This window comes from Phacochoerus africanus, chromosome 12, assembly GCF_016906955.1.
Source record: "Phacochoerus africanus isolate WHEZ1 chromosome 12, ROS_Pafr_v1, whole genome shotgun sequence".
Lineage (NCBI taxonomy): Eukaryota > Metazoa > Chordata > Mammalia > Artiodactyla > Suidae > Phacochoerus > Phacochoerus africanus.
Window position 1 is genome coordinate 23,161,929 of NC_062555.1, and position 20,209 is coordinate 23,182,137.

The 20,209-nt window shown below is 44.2% G+C and overlaps 1 protein-coding gene across 5 annotated transcripts in view; it reads left to right on the plus strand.

The window, feature by feature from the left end:
- EFCAB2 (EF-hand calcium binding domain 2) overlaps positions 1-20,209 on the plus strand; it is a 95,195-nt gene that overhangs the window by 47,677 nt on the left and 27,309 nt on the right. The gene's annotated exons all lie outside the window — the stretch shown is intronic.

A 20,209-nucleotide genomic window follows, 5' to 3' on the forward strand; every position in this document is an offset into this window, starting at 1 on the left:
GACAGAGAAGTAGCACTTGGGTTCAGGCAGCCCTCTTCAGGGTACTTGACTGCCCTGTTTTGATAAAGAAGACCCTTTTTGTATTTTATATTTTTGGAGGTCAGCTTTGCTTGACTTTGGATTGTAGGTATTTGTTGCATTTACTGTATCATCTAGATCAGGTGCCAATTTTGCTGTAGGTCTCCAAAAACTGGGAGCCAGAGGCCTCCTGAGTATTGGTGGTCTCAGGAAGTGTACTTTCTGGGGCCTCCGGGCACATAATTCCTGTGGCCTCTGGGTGTGTACCCTCTGTGGCTTCTAAGTTCATACTCCTGCATCCTCAACTAGTTCTCTCTCTCTTTTTTTTTTTTTGTCTTTTTGCTATTTCTTGGGCTGCTCCCGCGGCATATGGAGGTTCCCAGGCTAGGGGTCGAATCGGAGCTGTAGCCACCGGCCTACGCCAGAGCCACAGCAACGCGGGATCCAAGCCGCATCTGCAACCTACACCACAGCTCACGGCAACGCCGGATCGTCAACCCACTGAGCAAGGGCAGGGACCAAACCCGCAACCTTATGGTTCCTAGTCGGATTCGTTAACCACTGCGCCACGACGGGAACTCCTAGTTCTCTTTAACATAGGAAATCACATGTTGGTTTCATTTGAAAACTCAGCATTATTAAATGTGGAAGACTGAATGCAAATGCATGGCAGGACAGTTTGTGGGAGCATTTTCATTAACTTTGGAAGTTCAAGGGAACACAAACCCAAGAAGCAGTACCGTGTGCTTAGACGGCCACAGGCATGTTTGGAAATCTGGCTTCCGCTCCTCGTTCTGTTGGTGGCGCTCTTTCAGGTTGCCAAATCATCTTCAGATTTTCTCAGTTAATGCAGGTGTATCATAAGGATCTATTTAGAAATAAGTGACATAAACAGTAATTATTTCTTATATTTATAAGGAATAAGCAAAAAACGTACTGCAGTGGCATTCAAGCCCCTTGAGGCACTGGAACAACATTTTGTGCCATGAAGGGGAAACAGGACTCTAGTATTTCAGCAGTTGCTCTGTGACTCCACGTCAACTCTAGTAGCGTAACATCCTGGTGATTTTACTCGTATTCTTTATTCCCCCTCTTCCAGATTCTTCTTCCTACTTTCCTGCTGACTAATTTAACCTCCACTGTGTGTCTCCTATCCCTTTGCTTCTGCTTACTCATGGCTTCTGATGCCTTCTGAGTCTGCTTCCTGCTTTCTCTCTGTTAGTCCTCTTCCATCTCTCTCTCATCTGCATCCCTCTCTGTATGTCTCCCTTTAAAACTCCCAAGGAAGGAGTTCCCATTGTGGCGCAGCAGAAATGAATCCGACTAGGAACCATGAGGTTGCAGGTTCGATCCCTGGCCTCGCTCAGTGGGTTAAGGATCCGGCGTTGCTGTGAGCTGTGGTGTAGGTCGCAGACACGGCTTGGATCTGGTGTTATGGTGGCTGTGGCTGTAGGCTGGCAGCTTTAGCTCTGGTCTGACTCCTACCCTGGGAACCTCCATGTGCCGCAAGTGCGGCCCTGAAAAGCAAAAATAATAATAATAATAATTTAAAAATAAAAATAAAACTTCCAAGGAAGAAGAGAGGAAAGTCTGCTTTGGTTATTTGTCAGTATTGAGTAGAGGGTGCTTCTGTTGAGCAGAGCTCTTACAATGGACAACCTCATAGGCCTCTCTTTTGTAGGCCTGTGGAGAAGGATCATTTTTTGGTTATATAACCATTGCCGGTTAAAGCAGCTGTACTCAGGGAGGCAGATCAAATGGTACAAAGCATAAGCATCTAGACATAAAGGAACTCTCAGAAGAACTGGATTTGTCAGGTACTTTCCTGCCTGTCTGGTACAGTTATCCTCTGGTCCTGATGAGATTGTATGAGCCAAATATTAGGCCATTCCAACCGAATTTTTAGGCCAGGTGGAACTCTGTGATAAACTCACGGGTTTCTTAGCGCCGCCTTCCTTGGTGGTGCTAGGGATTCATGTCACGGAGCTTGACAATGGTGGAGATTGGGTAGTCCAGTTTGTCTCCTCTCTTTCTGAGCGCATAAAGTGTAATTCCTACGCTCTCGCGCAGATAGAGAGGCTGGGGCCTATGACTGAGTTCTGGCCAACGGGCTGTGGGTGGACGTGGTGCGGGCCACTTCTTAGCTGGTTCACAAACGCCTCCATGGGGGATCCTTCAGGCTTCTCCCCTTCTAGCTTGATACCTGCAAGCAGAGGGATGTTGGGAGTCAGGTACGGAAAACGAGGGAGCCACAGGAAGAAAGGAGCGGGGGTCCCTGAATGGGTTTTTTTTGGAGGAAAGCCATCTATGGATCCAGAAAACTCATTTTGAATTAACAGAAGCCACTTCTGTGAAAATATTGGGATGCCACTGGATGTTGGAGTTGCAACGGTTGCCATTATCAACTATGGTCATTATTGAATTTTCTTTACAGGAACCCAAGGACGGGTTTGAGGCTCCTAGATATCTTACTAAGCTGTGTCCTAGGCTGCCCTTGGTTGGTAGGATGGCCCCTTCAGAGGGGGACTAAAAGGGTGTGGAAGAACAGCCGTCATTGTTTAGCTACTCCAGTCAAGCAGGACATGAAGAATATCTCCCTTTAAGACTTCCTCTAGGAGTTCCCGTCATGGCTCAGTGGTTAAGGAATCTGATTAGGAACGATGAGGTTGTGGGTTCGATCCCTGGCCTCGCTCAGTGGGTTAAGGATCCGGCATTGCCGTCAGCTGTGGTGTGGGTCGCAGACACAGCTCGGATCTGATGTTGCTGTTCCAGTTCCAGCATCCAGTGTTCCTGTGGCTCGGCAGCTACAGCTCCGATTCCACTCCTAGCCTGGGAACCTCCATATGCCACAGGTGTGGCCCTAAAAAAAAAAAAGCAAAACAAAACAAAAAACTTCCTCCACAAATCACAAGCTGTGGATGTTGGACACATTGTTTGAAATCACCCCAAATTTAGTTGGAGGACAGTAGGGGTAAAAGTGGTTCCCCTTGCACACAGGGCAAGTACTTTCGTCTTCACTATATTCAGTGGTAGCATTCAGTTCAGTGTTCTGTATATTCTAGATGAGTGAATGCCGCTCCGTTCATTTCATCTACAGAAATAATGAGGTACAGTGTCTAAACTGTTCTCTCACTGTGGGGTGGGGGAAGAAAGATAGGACTGGTATAGGTTCTTTTCAAGTGGCTCTGAAAAGGAAAGGATTTGGTTACAGCAGCAGGTCCCAAGGAGCATGGGAATTCATTATTTTCATCTTTGAAAAGTTCAAAAACAATTGTGTAGAGGCGGTGCCACTCTATAAGGTGGTAATGAAACCAGCGCTATAATGCAGATCAGCTTTTGGTTAATTTAAAGGCATTGAGCCACACAGGCTCCTAACCCATCGCCTTCTTCTGTTTCATTTTTAGAGTTACTGAGAAGTGAGTCTCAAATATCTATTTTTTCCTGAAACTGTTGATGCATTTTGCTATAGTTTCCAACCTTCCTCTGAGAGCTCATTTTAGGCTTTCTTTTGCCAACCTAACTCTAAGAATATTTATTTTATTTTACTTTATTTTACTTTATTTTATTTTATTTTATTTTATTTTATTTTATTTTATTTTATTTTATTTTTTGTTTTTACGGCCGTAGCTGCAGCATATGCAGGCTCCCAGGCTAGGGGTTGAATCAGAGCTGCAGCTGCTGGCCCATGCCACAGCCACAGCAACGCCAGATCCAAGTCACATCTGCGACCTACACCACAGCTCATGGCAACACTGGATCCTTAACCCACTGAGTGGGGCCAGGGATTGAACCTGCATCCTCATGGGTACTAGTCGGGTTTGTTTCCACTGAGCCACACCAAGAACTCCCAAATATTATGTTTTTAACTGAAAACTTATATTTCTTGCCTTTCCTAATTAATAAACTTACTGAAGACAAATACATTTAATATTTGGGTTCTGCAATGTGTACAGCATTGTCTTTGTCTATATACAGCATCAATAAGTTAGCAGAACGTATATGACTGGTTGTACGGAGTTATTAGGAAATGAATATGTAAAGGTGGGTTAGGGGCCAGACAGTGAGTGACTGCTGCCTTGAGGAACCTGGATTTGGTTATGTAGCCAGTACGAATCCATACATGTAGAGCAGTGCTAAGACTAGACTCGGGTTTTTGATTTTATTTTTTTTTAATTTTTTGGCCAGGCCCATGCCATGTGGAGGTTTCTGGGCCAGGGATCAAACCTGAGCCACGGCAGAGGCCTGAGCTTGCAGCAGTAACAACACTGGATCCTTAACCCGCTGCACCCCAAGGGAACTCCTAGACTTGGGTTTTTTAGAAAGGAAGCTGGCTACAGGATGGTGGGTAGGTTGGCATGTGGACTGGAGCAGGGGTTCCTAGTGCTGGGTGCACATTAGAATCAGCTGGGAAGCTAAAACCACACCAATCCAGGACCTTGGGCCAACACTTGAGCAGAGACTCATCCTACAATATAGATGAACCTTGAAAGCATTCTTCTAAGTGAAAGAAGCCCAGCAGGGGAAGCTGTAATCTGTATGACATTTATATGAAATGTCCACAGGTTATAGGCAGGTCTATAGAGACAGAGAGTAGATTAATGCGTGTGAGGAGGTGGCGGGGGGGAATGTGAGGACCGCTAACAGGGATGCAGGTACTTCCAGGGTGATGAAAATGTTCTAGGATCACAAGTGGTCATTAATGGCTGCTCACCATTGTGAATATACTAAAAAATGACTGAATTATTCACGTACAAAAAGTCAATTGCTGGAGTTCCCGTCGTGGCTCAGTGGTTAATGAATCTGACTAGGAACCATGAGGTTTCAGGTTCGATCCCTGGCCTTGCTCAGTGGGTTAAGGATCCGGCGTTGCCATGAGCTGTGGTGTAGGTGGCAGACGCGGCTCGGATCCCACGTTGCTGTGGCTGTGGCTCTGGCGTAGGCCAGTGGCTACAGCTCCGATTTGACTCCTAGCCTGGGAACCTCTATATGCCCGGATATGGCCATAGGAAAGGCAAAAAGACCAAAAAAACCAACCAAACAAACAAACAAAAAACAAAACAAACAAACAAAAAAAGTCAATTGCCAAAAGTAAAAAGCAAAGCAAAACTAACAAAAAAACTGATCCCAGTAAAGGCAGAAAACCTAAACATACGAGTTTCCGCAGACTCAGTAGGCATGTTTTCAAAGGACTCTCTCATGAAGAGGCTTCTAAAGAATTCTGTCGAATCTAAGAAAATTTTAGTCGCAATGGTACTTAATCTCTGCTGGAAAATAAGGAAAGAAGGCAAATTTCCAAATTCTTTTTTTTTGAAGTGCATATAATATTGATACCCCAAACTTAATTGCATTAAAAAGCCCAATCTTACTGATGAACATCGATACAAAAATGACAAATAAAATACTAGCAACATATTGCAACAGCACATTTAAAGCAAAATGGGATTGATTTTAGGAAGGAATGAACAGTTCTATGATGTATTGCATCATATTAGAAGCTCTGAGAAGAAATAGCATAGGATCATATTTGTAGATACTCAAGAGGCATGTGGCAGATTTCAGCACACATTCATCATTTTATATATATACACACACACACACACATATTTATATAGAGAGGAGATTATAGGAACTGGCTCATATAATTATGTAGGCCAAGAAGTCCCATGATCTGCCATCTGCAAGCTGGAGATTCAAAAAGCCGGTGGTGTAATTCATGCTGAGCCTGAAGGCCCGAGAACCAGGGCAGCCTGGGGTGTAAGTCCTAGGCCAAAGCCCAAGACTCGGGGGGCTGTGGTGTAGGTCCTGTTCGGAGCCTCAAGGCCTGAGCAGGGGCATGGGTGTCCAAGGACCGGAGGAAGATGCATGTCTCAGCTCAGGCAGAGAGAACAGACCTGCCCTTCTTCCACTTTTCTGTTGTCTTCAGAACCCAGCAGATTGGATGATGCCCATCCAGCTGGGTGGGGGCGATCTTCTTTACTAAGTCCACCCATTCAAATGCTCAATTCCCGAGACTCCCTCACACGTCCCCCCCCAGCCCCCCGGCTGGGCAGCCCTTAAAGTCAGTCAAGTTGACTCATAAAATTAGCCATCACCCTCAACAAAGTAGATCTTGAGGAACTATTTCCTTAACTTGAAATATCTCTATCTCAGCCTCAAAGCCAGTTTCTTATTTAGTGAGGAAGGATAATCAGCATTTCAGTTAAAATCAGAAACAGGAATATCCGCATTCACCATTATTACTCCGTGTTAACCAGAAGCCTCAGCCAGCGCAGTTAGACAGGTAGTAACCGAGGTACAAGTGTTGGACACGAAATGGTAAAAGGGAGGAAAGGCAGAAGATAGAGAACGGCCTCTATTTGTAGGTATGAAATCATGACATAGCTGGAACCCCCCCCCCAAAAAAAAATCAATTGAAAAATTACTGCACAGAAGAAGAAAGTTGAATAAAGTTGTAGGAAATAAAGTTAATACACAGAATTCAAAAGCCTTCAACCATACAAATCATGATCAGTTAGGTAATATAATGCATGATAAGACCCATACAGTAGCAATAAAAAGCTAAAATTTATAGACATAAATATAACAAAAAGTACAATGTTACATTAGGAAAATCTGAAAAATATAGACGTGAACAAATGGAAAGACATACTGTGTTTTTGGATAGGAAGACTTGAAATCATAAAGATGTCAACTAATCCTAAATTAACTTATAAACCTAACACAAACACAGTTAAAATACCAACAAATCTTTTCTGGAGCTAGACAAGTGTATTTAATGTTCACATGAAGAAACAAGCAGAATGGCTAAGAAAACACTGATGAAGGAGAACAAGGAGGTAAGTTTAGTTTTATTTGTATTAAAACATACTCCAAATCCTTTACAATTAAACAAGTGTGGCGTAACAGACCAGGGAACTAGAACAGAAAATCCAGAAATAGTCCCAAGGGCCAGTGGAAAGTGAACACATGATACAGGAGACATTTCCACTAAGTGGGGAGAAGATAGACCTAACACCTGGATATCCGTTTGAAAAAATATAAAATTAAATCTGTACAACCGGTTGTATACCAAAATAAAGTCTATATGCAGCAAAAAAATCTTGCAAGTATTAAAAAATATATGGGTGAATTCCTTTATGAATTTGGAGTCAAGAAAAGGACTCAAAATAAAATCCAGAAGTAAAAAGATTGACATCTTCAGCCACATAAAATTTTTTCAAGCTTAAAAAAAAACATTAAAAAAAAATCAAGATACAAATGACAGTTTGTGAAAATATTATATTGCAAATGGCTAATATCCCTAATATGTAAAAGTACTAACTCTTTAAAAATATCTGATTAGCCAGAAATCTCCATTCTTTGCCCATAGAAAAAAGAAGGAACTTAATATGCCATTGTTTTAAAATTTAATCTTTTTCAGTGTTTTAAAAAACATTTCATTTTGAAATTAATGTTAAGAGTTACAGGAATGTGGAAATAGTAGAGTGTTCTGTGTATCCACTTCTCCTGACGGTCACATCTTATAGAACTATAGTTCAATTATCAAAGTTAAGAAATTAACATTTGTGGAGTTCCCGGCATGGCTCAGTGGTAACGAACCCACCTAATATTCATGAGGACTTGGGTTCGATCCTTGGCCTCGCTCAGTGGGTTAAGGATCCGGCATTGCCTTGAGCTGCAGTGTAGGTTGCAGACACAACTCCGATCTGGTGTTGCTGTGGCTGTGGTGTAGGCCGGCGGCTGCAGCTCTGATTGGACCCCTAGCCTGGGAATTTACATATCCCGCAGGTGTGGCCCTAAAAAAAATTTAAAAAAATAAAAGATAAGAGAGCTTAGCATTTGTTCCAGACCATGAAAAACTGTAGATTCTAGTGCTTTGCACCAGCGTTTCCACTCATCTCCCTCCTCTCTTCCAGGGTCCGATGCAGAATCCTATGTTGCCTTTAGTTTCTGTGTCTCTTTAGGTCCTCCGTTCTGTGATACGTCCTCAGTCTTTCAGGCTTCCATGACCTTGGTATTTGTGAAAAGTCCTGGCTCGGTGATTTTGTAGACTGTCTCTCGGTTTGGGTTTGTTAGATGTTTTTGCATGCATAGATTGAGGTAATGCATTTTTGGCAAGAATCCTGTGATTTTTGTGTCCTTCTCAGTGCACCATGGCAAGAGGTACTTGATATTGATGTGTCTCTTGGCTAATGTTAACCTCAGGTTTCTCCACTTTAAAGTTCTTTTTTTCCCCTTTGTAATTTGCAGATATCTTGGGGAGATGCTTCAGGACTCTGCAAACATCCTATTTCTCCTCAAACCTTGTCCACTAATTTTAGCATCCATGGGTTGAGCTTCTCCGTAATCGTGATGACTGTAGTTTAAAATGTTTCAGTGTTATTGCTTAAACAGGAAACTCCAGGAGCTTTTTATTTGTTTGTTTTCTTTGGGCAGTGAGTGGCCACTTGGCAGTGTTGAATTTGGAATTATTTAGACCTTTACAACAAGGAAAAATGTTTTAGTCAATTAATTTATAAACATTCATCAAACCCTCGTTATAACCAAAACATCCATGAGAAATATCCAAAAGGCATAGTGGTTCTGATCTGCATCTGAGTCTTTTTCTTTGTCACTACTTTTCATCCCAAATTACACTAATCACCATGATTTGTTCGAAAAAGATATTTCAAGGAGTGTGAGAGACAGAATCTCAGGTGTCCGAGGATGGGGACCAGCTTTCAGTTTGGCTCCAAACTAGTTATGTTCCTCGAGGGTGGATCAAACGACTTCTCTGGTTCCAGTTTTCTTATTTTTAATTTTTATTTATCTTATTGTATTTTTTTTCTTTTTTTTCTTTTTAGGGCTGCGCTCACAGCATATGGAAGTTCCCAGGCTAGGGGTTGAATCGGGAGCTACAGCTGCCAGCCTACACCACAGCTCACAGCAATGCCAGATCCTTAACCCATTGATGGAGGCCAGGGATCAAGCCCTCATTCTCCTGGATACTAGTCAGGTTCATTACCTCTGAGCCACAACGGGAACTCCCAGTTTTCTTTCTTTCCTTTTTTTTTTTTGTCTTCTTGTCTTTTTAGGGCCACACCCTTGGCATGTGGAGGTTCCCAGGCTAGGGGTCTCATCAGAGCTACAGCTGCCGGCCTACACCACAGCCCTGTACAGCAGCCCCAGATCGGAGTCACGTCTTCGACCTACACCACAGCTCATGACAACGCTGGATCCTTAACCTCCTGAGCGAGGCCAGGGATCGAACCCGCAACCTCATGGTTCCTAGTCAGATCTGTTTCCGCTGCTCCATGACCAGAACTTCCCAGTTATCTTATTTTTAAGGTGGAGGTTTTTTTTTTTTTAATGATTTTTATTTTTCCCATTATAGTTTATAGAGTTCTCTCAGTAAAACTGGAGATTATAGTATGGATTGATGTGTGAATTAAATGAGTCAATGTGTAGAAAAGTATTCATTCATTATTCAACAAATATTTACTGAGTCCCTGTTAGGTGTGAGCTCCTTGTTGCTGAATACAGCAGTGAAAGGCCCCTGTCCTTCTGGAGCTTGTATTTTATCTTTTTTTTTTTTTTTTATCTTTTTATCATTTCTTGGGCTGCTCCTGTGGCATATGGAGGTTCCCAGGCTAGGGGTCTAATCGGAGCCACAGCCACTGGCCTACACCAGAGCCACAGCAACGTAGGATCTGAGCCACGTCTGCGACCTACACCACACAGCTCATGGCAAACGCCAGATGCTTAACCCACTGAGCAAGGCCAGGGATCAAACCCGCAACCTCATGGTTCCTAGTCAGATTTGTTAACCACTGTGCCACGAGGGGAACTCCGAAGCTTGTATTTTAGAAGGAAGAGGAAGACGATATACAAGCAAACGGTTAAATAGATAGAGCTTTACATAGTAATAAACACGATAAAGTAAGTCAGACAGGATGAAGTAATCAAATGGGCTCCAAAGAAAATAAAGGAGGATGATGTCTTAGAGAAGGAGGAGGAGTTAGATGTGAGATGGAACACTTGAAACATTTTGATCAGGGCAAGTTTCTCTGGAGGTAATTTTAAGTCAAGATCTTTCCGATTAGAAGCCAGCCCCGTGGTGGGCTGAGAAGGGAAGGGCTTCGTGTGGTAGAGAAAAGCCGCAAGGACGGTGTAGCTGCAGGGAAGGTGGTATAAGATCAAGACAGAGGGGCCAGCAGGGGCCAAATTATGTGGAGCGGATGGGCATGAAAAGGAGTTTAGATTCTCAAGTGCAGCAGGGAGCCTCGGGAGGTGTTTAAGCAGAGGCATTGCACGCTGGGATTTCCATTTTAAAAAGACTCTTCGGGCCAGCTGCCGTGAGGAGAATGGGTTGAGGTGATTGTCAGGCGCAAAAACAGACGGACTACGTGAGGGCTCTGGCCGTGGTCCGGGCACGAAAGAACGTCGATCCGAGAGGAAGCTGGTAGTAGGAGTGTCACCATCACGATGACTCTCGTGCCGGGGCTGAATTGTGTTCCCCCAGAGTCCTGTCTCCAGTGCCCAGCACCTCAGGATGGGATCTTTATTTGGAGATCAGATCTTTAAAGAGAGGACGAGAAGTTGGACGAGAAGTTAAAATGCCTGCCTTAGGGCAGGCCCTGATCTATCCTGATGGGTGACCGTAGAAAAAGAAGAAATTTGGACCCAGAGAGGCATGAGGGATGCGTGCATGGGGAAGGACCAGGAGAGGGCACAGCAGGGGTCGGCTGTCTGCAAGCCACACTTCCAGCACCTCGGCCTTGGACTTCTAGCCTCCAGAACTGTGGGGTAATAAACTTCTGTTGTTTCAGCCGCCCGGTCTGGGGTACTCTGTCGTGGCAGTTCCAGTAACCCAGTGCAGCTGTGATGGCGGTGGTGTTTGTGATGTCTTCTCTCACCGCCTAAAATCATCTCCTGCTTATTTGTGTGTGGGTGTGTATGTGTGTGTGTGTGTACCTTCTACTTGATGGCGAGTTCCGTGGTTAGAGTAGGGACCTGGCCCATCCAATTCATGATGGTACCCACGGCGCTTAGGGAAGTGCCTGAGCCATAGCAGGTGTAAAAGCAAAGATGCCATTAAGTTATTTATTTATGATATCACTGTCTGTAATGCCCTTTTTTTTTCTTATTAGGGCCACACCTGAGGCATATGGAGGTTCCCAGGCTAGGGGTCTAATTGGAGCTATAGCTGCCGGCCTACACCACAGCCATAGCAACGAAGGATCTAAAGCTACACTGCAGCTCACGGCAATGCCGGGTCCTTAACCCACTGAGCGAGGCCAGGGATCGAACCCGCAACCTCATGGTTCCTAGTCAGATTGTTTCCTCTGTGCCCTGACGGGAACTCCAGCAATGCCCAATATTTTATGGAAACTTTTTTCTGTGAATACACAGGAGATCCAGACTTCCTCATTTAGAAGCTGCAAACTTTAGCACATAGGAATATGTAAGAAATAATACTGTAATAAGGTAGAACCAGAAGGTTTTCAAAAAACATTTTAGCAGTAGAAAAATGATCCTCGATTGTAGGTGACTTGGGAAAAAGAAGCCTTTGTTTTGGAGCAGAGCAGTTCTGTTAAATAAGGAGATTTGCCATTGTTTCAGCTTCATTTCATGACTTTGCCCAAATACATTTAATCTGTGAAGAATGCCTCTATAAAAGCAAGGTCTTCATTTTGTTTTCTGTTGTACCTGGAACATGGTAGCGCTCAAGAAATATTTATTAAATAAATGAAAATCATCTTCAAATCCTGCTTTGTTCATCTCATAAAATTTTGTATTACCTTAAATATTTTCTCGTACTTAGCCAAGTATCAGCTATTTCATAGAGGAGATATAATTTTGTTTATTCTTTTCTTAGAATTGCAATTGTCTGGAATCAGGTCTTCACTTTGTGATTTTTTTAAAAAAAAATTAAAGTATAGTTCATTTACAGTGTTGTACCAATTTCTGCTGTACAGCAAAGTGACTCAGTCCTATATAATATATATATTACATTCTTTTAAAATATTATTTTCCATCATGGTCTATCCCAGGAGATTGGATGTAGCTCCCTGTGCTATACAGTTGGACTTTGTTGTTTATCCATTCTAAATGTAATTATTTGCTTCTACTAACCCTAAACTCTGGTCCATCCCACTCCCCGCCCCTGTCCTGCCCCCTTGGCAACGTGAATTGACCTTAGGCTGCCCATAAACTGTAGACTCACGATCTAGCTCAGTGCCGCTAGCTCCATCTTGTGTCAGGAACAAGATACTGCACTCACTGAACGTGGGGCCCCTGGCCAAACCTTTTCAGTGGTCTAATTGCTGTATGTAAATTAAATAATAGTACCACCATTGGGCCACCTTACTGTGATTCATTTCTTATGAAATGACTTCACCTCCATGTATACTACTGTGTATATAGTGCAGGTGTGCGAACACATTCTTAGTATTTAACCAAAAATGCTGTTGTTCTATCAATCTAAGAGAACTCTACTCTGACAAAAGAATTGTCTCTGCAAAAAGGACTTTATTTATTTGTTTGTTTATTTATTTTGTCTTTTTGTCTTTTCGAGAGCCGCACCCTTGGCATGTGGAGGTTCCCAGGCTAGGGATCGAACGGGAGCTATAGCTGCCGGCCTACACCACAGCCACAGCAATGCAGGATCCAAGTTGCGTCTGCGACCCACAGCTCACGGCAACACTGGATCCTTAACCCACTCAGCAAGGCCAGGGATCAAACCCGCAACCTCATGGTTCCTAGTCTGGATTCGTTAACCACTGAGCCATGATGGGAACTCCCATATTTTAAGGACTTTAAATGAAAGTTGATTTTCATTTTCTGTGATAGCCCTAACAAAATTAAGGTGTTGGTAATTTTTTTTAAATCCCATAAAATTAAGAGGAAGAAAAATTTTTTCCAGAGGAAAAAGATTTTTTGATTTTTTTTTTTTTTAAAAGGTTGTAGGAGTCCCTGTCGTGGCGCAGTGGTTAATGAATCTGACTAGGAACCATGAGGTTGCGGGTTTGATCCCTGGCCTTGCTCAGTGGGTTAAGGATCCGGCGTTGCTGTGAGCTGTGGTGTAGGTCGCAGACAAGGCTCGGATCCCGTGTTGCTGTGGCTGTGGTGTAGGCTGGTGGCTACAGCTCCGATTAGACCCCTAGCCTGGGAACCTCCATATGCCGCGGGATCCGCCCAAGAAATGGAAAAAAGACAAAACAAAACAAACAAAAGAGATTGTGTTCCATTTCTGTTTTGTGTATAACACTAAGTGAGTTGGTCCTAAGTGTGCTGGTTGTTCAGGAGATGCCCGTCTAGAGGTGGCAGTCACTTGACCTGTCTGAATGAAGTAGCTGGGACTCAGGGGATCAGAGTGTGCACGAGCCGGAGTGCGCAGACTTGTAACCAGCTCACAAGAGCCAGTGGTTAAGTTTTCAGCAATTCTGCAAGCCACTGTTCAAACCACATTTATATTAAAGAAAAATACGGCATATAAACTTACCAGTAAATTATATGAAAAACAAATGTGCTGTCTTGGGCAGCACTTAGACTAAAACTAGAATTAATGGTGCAGAGAAATTAGTGTGCCACACACCTCATGAAGCATTCTGTACTTTTTCAGGTTGTTCTGTATAAAATGCAAAATAAATATTTTCAGTAACAGTGAAAAAATAACAAAGGTAACAAATGGTCAAGACTTAGCAAGCCCTGGTTACTCTACCATGTTTTAGTCTTTCTTATGCTCCGGAGATGGTCTCTGTCTCCCGCCCGGTGGGGTGCCATGCGGTGGTGTGCTGTCCTGCATCTCTTCCCAGTTCTGCCTCATGTGACGTCAGGTTGGGAGCTTGAAGTTGGCCGTGATGGGCCTGTTTGCAGGATGGAGATGCAAATGCTCCCAACCACAGCTTTTCCTCCTGAGGAACCAGTTAAATACCTTCACACTATGTACACAAATGAGGGTGTTTTTTGTTTTTTGTCTTTTTAGGGCCGAACCCACGGCATATGGAGGTTCCCAGGCTAGGAGTCGAATCAGAGCTGTAGCCGCCGGCCTACACCACAGCCACAGCAACGCCAGATCTAAGCCCCGTCTTCGACCTACATCCCACCTCACGGCAACGCTGGGTCCTTAACCCACTGAGCAAGGCCAGGGATCGAACCCATAACCTCATGGACTAGTCAGGTTCGTTTCTGCTGCGCCACAACAGGAACTCCCACCAATGAGTTTGTTTATGCCTTCTCCCTCTTCCAAAACCCTGAGAGAAAGACTTTAGAAGAAATTGTTAAAACTTAAAAACTATTTTATTTTACTATGTCAATTTCAGTATTTTTAAATAGTTCTTTTAAAAGGCGACTAATAGGAGTTCCCGTCATGGCGCAGTGGTTAATAAATCCGACTAGGAACCATGAGGTTGCGGGTTCGATCCCTGGCCTCGCTCAGTGGGTTAAGGATCCGGCGTTGCTGTGAGCTGTGGTGTAGGTCGCAGACGCGGCTCAGATCTGGTGTTGCTGTGACTCTGGCATAGGCCGGTGGCTGCAGCTCCGATTCGACCCCCAGCCTGGGAAGCTCCATAAACCGCGGGAAGCAGCCCTAGAAAAAGCAAAAAGACAAAAAAAAAGTGACTAATAATTTTAAGTGCTTTAATAAGTTAATATTAAATTAGTTTAAAATTATTATTATTAATAGTATTAATTAGTTTTAAAAGGTTATGTTAAAATAATTTTCAGAGCTCCTGTTTTGGCTCGGTGGGTTAAGGACTCGACGTTGTCTCTGAGAATGTGGGTTCAATCCATGGCCTTGTTTGGTGGGTTACAGACCTATCATTGCCTCAAGGTGCTGTGTAGGTCACAGATGGGGCTCAGTTCTGGATCTGGTGTTGTTATGGCTGTGGTGTAGGCTGGCAGCTGCAACTTTGATTCAACTCCTGGCCTGGGAATATCTATATGCTGCAGGTGTGACTGTAAAAAGAAAAATAAATAAATAAATTTCCATCAATTTCAAAATCTCACTTAGTAGTAAGTTAAATAGGTTAATCAGCCTTCATATTATATATAATTTTATCAGTTGCTTTCTTCTTTCAATTTTTTATTTCATTTTCCAGTTCCCATTTAATACTTTATTTCCAAAAATCTTTTAAAAGTTCTCATCTTAAGCTTTGAGATTTCTCTTCCTTATTTCCTAAAACTGTATTTTCACCTCTTTCAGTGTTTTCTTATACTTTTCAGATCTCTTCCTTTCCAGACCCCCATCTTTTTCTAAAAAATTGATGGCCTGGTCTTCTTTTGGCCATTTCTTTATTGCATTTCTGGTGTTTTTCTTAGCTCACCTTTATTATTATTTTTTTTTTCTTTTTAGGGCAGCACCTGAAGCATATGGAGGTTCCCAGGCTAGAAATCGGAGCCATAGCCACCGGCCTACCCCACAGCCACAGCAGCACGGGATCCAAGCCGCATCTGCGACCTATACCACAGCTCACAGCAACGCCAGATCCTTAACCCACTGAGCGAGGCCAGGGATTGAACCTGGGTCCTCATGGATACTAGTCAGGTTCGTTATGGCTGAGTCACAACAGGAACTCCTCTTCGCTCACTTTCAAGAAGAGCCTTACAGGGGGTGAGGCTGAGTGTCAGCAATATGATTGCCTCCAGAATGGCCAGGATCTCAGCTGCATCCAGCTCCATCTGGAGTTCTTCAGTGTCCCCCCGACCCCTTCTGCTGCGTCTCATAGTCTTGGCGCTAGAATTATATGTAATGTGAGAGGAGCTCATGTGATCATTTGGCCTTTGGTGCCTCTCGCCTTGTATTTCAGGACATGGGAGGATGAGAGAAGCCCCGAGTCCTCTGCTTCTGCCGTAATTTCCCTTTACTCTCCTCCCCGGGGACTCTAGGAACCTGGGAGGCCTCTTGAAATATGTTCACCTCATCTGGTATCATTTGAAGCAAGAGCACACGAGAGGGGAAGGGGCGCTGAATATTTAAGCATCACCTCGCTTCTCCACCTCCTTTGCCTTTGCATTGTTTTCTTCTTTGTGGCCTTCACTGGGCAATGCAGTCACCTGATTGCCATAGAAGGACCCTCCCCGTTGAGCTGCCTGCTCGGCCAGAGGCCGATGGACTGGCTGCTTATCTTTAGAGATCTTGAGCCCAGTGCTTGTTAGAATCACAAGAACCAGCCCTTAATCCTGCAGCCACAGGAGCAGTTCCCTGCGCTGCCTTCGCGTTGTTTGGTCTGGGGATGGAAAGCGCTCCCCCCACTCATGTTTTTCTTTTACCAGCAAGAGCAGAGGGCTGATCTCCAGTGTCACCTCCACTTGTATTTCATGAAACAAAATCTTGTAGCTTTATCTAGTGTTGCCAAATTTTCAATTTTCAATTCTAAAGTACTGAGTATAAGTGTTGTTACTAGTATATTTTATTGTGAAACCGAGGGTAAGACGTCTTTAATAATCAACTTTTCAAACCCAAATGCTAAAAATAGGGTAACACAAAAGAGCAGATTGGTGTTGTTTTGTTGTTGTTTTTAATGGCCACACCCATGCATATGGAAGTTCCCCCGTCAGGGACTGAATCCGAGACACAACTGGGGCAAAGCTGGATCCTTTAACCCATTGCATTAGGTGGAAGATAGAATTGGAGCCTCTGCAGAGACAAACCGGATCATTAACCCACTGTGCCTCAGTGGGAACCCCAAGAGCAAATTGTTTTATGAATAATTTATACAAGGCAGAATTTCTATTATTATTTCTTACTACTTTGGTTTTGATTACTGAGGATGAAAGTTACTTTTTTTTTTAGGGCTGCACCTGCACCATGTGGAGGTTCCCAGGCTAGGGGTCAAATTGGAGCTGTAGCCTCCAGCCTACACCACAGCCACAGCAAGGTGGGATCCAAGCCGCGTCTGCGACCTACACCACAGCTCATGGCAATGCTGGATCCTTAACCCGCTGAGCGAGGCTGGGCATCGAACCTGCGTCCTCATGATTCCTAGTCGGATTCGTTTCTGCTGAGCCACGACGGGAACTCCTACTTATTTTTTTTAGTAAAAGCTTTTTATTCAAAAAAATTCAAACTTACAGATAAATTCTAAATGGTACACTTGAACTCTTGTGTACCTTCGCCTAGATTCACCAGTTCTTAACGTTTTGCCATGTTTTTGCTTTTGCTTGCGTACCCTCTCTCCATATGTACGTATTTATGCATTTTATCATTATTTTCATTTTGCTGGGACTATTTGAGAGTAAGTTGTAGACACTGGGACCTTTTCCCTGAAATATTCCAACATATATCTTCTGAGAACAAAAACATTCTTTTACATAAACCACAGGTTTTGTGTATATGTGTTTTTAAAAACAATCCTAGAATCAGAGCACTTGGGGAGAACTTTAAGAAGTCATTTGGGGGCGTTCCCGTCGTAGTTCAGTGGAAAGGAATCTGATTAGTATCCACGAAGACGCAGGTTCAATCCCTGCCCCCACTCAGTGGGTTAAGGATCTGGCATTGCCGTGAGCAGTGGTGTAGGTCACAGATGTGGCTCGGATCTGGTGTTGCTGTGGCTGTGGGGTAGGCCGGCAGCTGCAGTTCCGATTGGACCCCTAGCCTGGGAACTTCCATATGCTGCAGGTGCAGCTCTCAAAAGAAAAAAAAAAGTCATTTGGCTCCTCCTCTGCATTTTGCGGGTAGACCCCTAAACAGTAAAAAATTGATATTTTCCAGGAGTGATAAACACAGCTCTCTACATGGACCAGGCTTAGAATATAATGGTGTGAGTCAGAAATATAAGATATTTCTCATGATATTCAGGTATGTCCTCTCTAAACAAATAAAGCAAACCAGTGTTGTGCTGAACAAAACAGTGTCCGAGAGCCTCATTTGTTCCTTGGGTCATCAGTCTGTGATCCCTGGATCGATCTGTAAGGCTCCCGTGGGGTAACACATCCACAGCTTTCTTTAGAAGCACCTTTTTATAATAGAGAAGTTCTCCTTTAAGTCTAACTAAATGCTCTGTTGAGATGTCTGAGAAACAGCTGTGTGCAGTGGTTAAGAGTGTGGATTCCAGCCTGTGTGTGTCTGAACCCCATTTCCACTGCTGACTAGCATCTTGGGGAAATTACCTGACATTTCTGTGGCGCCGTTTTCCTCCTTTGTAAAATAAGCTGTTTTGAGGAGATGTTTTTTCTCACTTCCATACAGATCATGATCCTGGCATAAGGGAGATGAGTGAGGAGTTCCCATCATGGCGCAGCAGAAACAAATCCGACTAGGAACCATGAGGTTGTGGGTTCGATCCCTGGCCTCGCTCAGTGGGTTAAGGATCTGGCATTGCCGTGAGCTGTGGTGTAGGTCGCAGACGTGGCTCGGATCCTGCATGGCTCTGGCTGGGGTGAAGGCCGGTAGGTGCATCTCTGATTCGACCCCTAGCCTGGGAACCTCCCAAATGCTGCAGGTACAGCAAAAGAAAAAAAAAAAAGAATGAGATGCTAAGTCCATTTTTTAGGAATCCTGGAGGAGATGTCCATTCCTAAGCCAGAAAGCTAATTCATGAACTTTTCTCACATTCTGAGAGACTTCGTTTCTGTTCTCATCCCCATGGTCTGCTTAGCGCTTTCATCAGACTTCTCCACAGCTCCTTGTCCTGAAGAAATCGTTGCTTTACTCTACTGGCTCTACAGATGCAAGTGATCATATATATATAGGCTGGATGAGCAATAAGGTCCTACTGTAGAGCACGGGGAACTGTGTTCAGTATCCTCTGATACACCGTAACGGGGAAGAATGTGAGAAAGAATATATATATACGTGTATCTGTCTATATGGACTTCCATACATATATATACGCACACATATACACTTTGCTGTGCAGCAGAAATTAACGCTCCATCGTCCATCAACTATACTTTTGTAAGTATAGTTGATTGGCCCCAGGCAAGTTGTGTAAACGTCTTTGGGTTTTAGTTTCCTCATCTGTAAGATGGAGATAGTAGTCGTACCTACCTCCTGGGTTGTGAGGATTAAGCGAGTTGATAGCCACGCTGTGCTGGAGCCGTGCCTGGCACAGAGTAAGAACTGAGCTTTCTCCTCAATTGTGTTTCTGCACTTGTGGGCTCAGTTTTCTTCCCACTGGCCCTTCGAAGGGGGACTTCTCTTCCTCTCTCCTTTGCACGTGTTATTATTAAGATCCCCAGTGGTCTTTTTGTCCAAATCTAAGCTCCTTCCTATTCTCTTAGCTTTCTGTTATATTTTTTTTTTTTTAACAGTTGAGATTGTCTTGCGACCAGGGGTCCAGGGCAGGGGCACTGGAGGGGGTCATAGGAAGAAGGGTGGGTCACAGGGAACCAGGGAGCCGAGAGAGACCTGGACTGACTGGTGTTTAGAGAGCCGGTGGTGGCAGGATTTTGCAGAGGGGTCAGGCATGGAGTGCAGGGGTGGGAAATGGAATTGACAGTTGCAAGATAAGAAGTATTGTGATAGCGAACGGAAGCTGAGAAATCAAATGGTTGGACGTGGTAGGGCCCCTCCAGAAATTTTTTTCAAGATAAAGAAGATAGGTGAATGTTTTACAGCTTTCTTTCCAAACTTCTTTACGGCTCCTTTTTTTACAAAAGAGGAGCAACTGATAAAAACTAATAAAGAAGATGCTGAGAGAGAGAGAGGCAGGTGTGTTAAAAAGAAGAAGCAAGACTAGAAGAAACACAAAAATTGGTTAGCTTTATTGAGAAGGCCGCTTTTTATTTCCCCAGAGTCGAGAGCATCAGGGACATATGTCCATACTTGTTCCGCGGTGAGAGGGGAGAGCCTGCAAAGGCGGTGTCACGGACTGGTGTTCGAGTCCTTCTCAGGTTCCTATGCTGAGGCCCTAAGCCCAGTGTGATGGTGTTTAGAGGTGGGACCTTTGGGAAGTGATGACGTTTAGATGAGGGCCTGAGAGGGGAGCCCCTATGATGGGATTAGGGCCCTAGCAGGAGAGGGAACCTGGAACCTGCTCTCCCCCCACCACGTGAGGGCCCGGAAAGAAGGCGGTCGTCTGCGAGCCAGGAGGGGCACTGTCCCCGGAGAACTAGGAGAGGTCCATGTTGGTGGTTTACATGTGCTTGAGCTGACAAAGCGGGTGGTCGGGGGTGGGGGGGGGGGGGGGTCAGTGATGCTGCCAAGCTCAGCAGTTCTCATTTGGTCAGGGACCTAGGTGACAGGGTTTTCTGCTGAGATTCAGGGGGT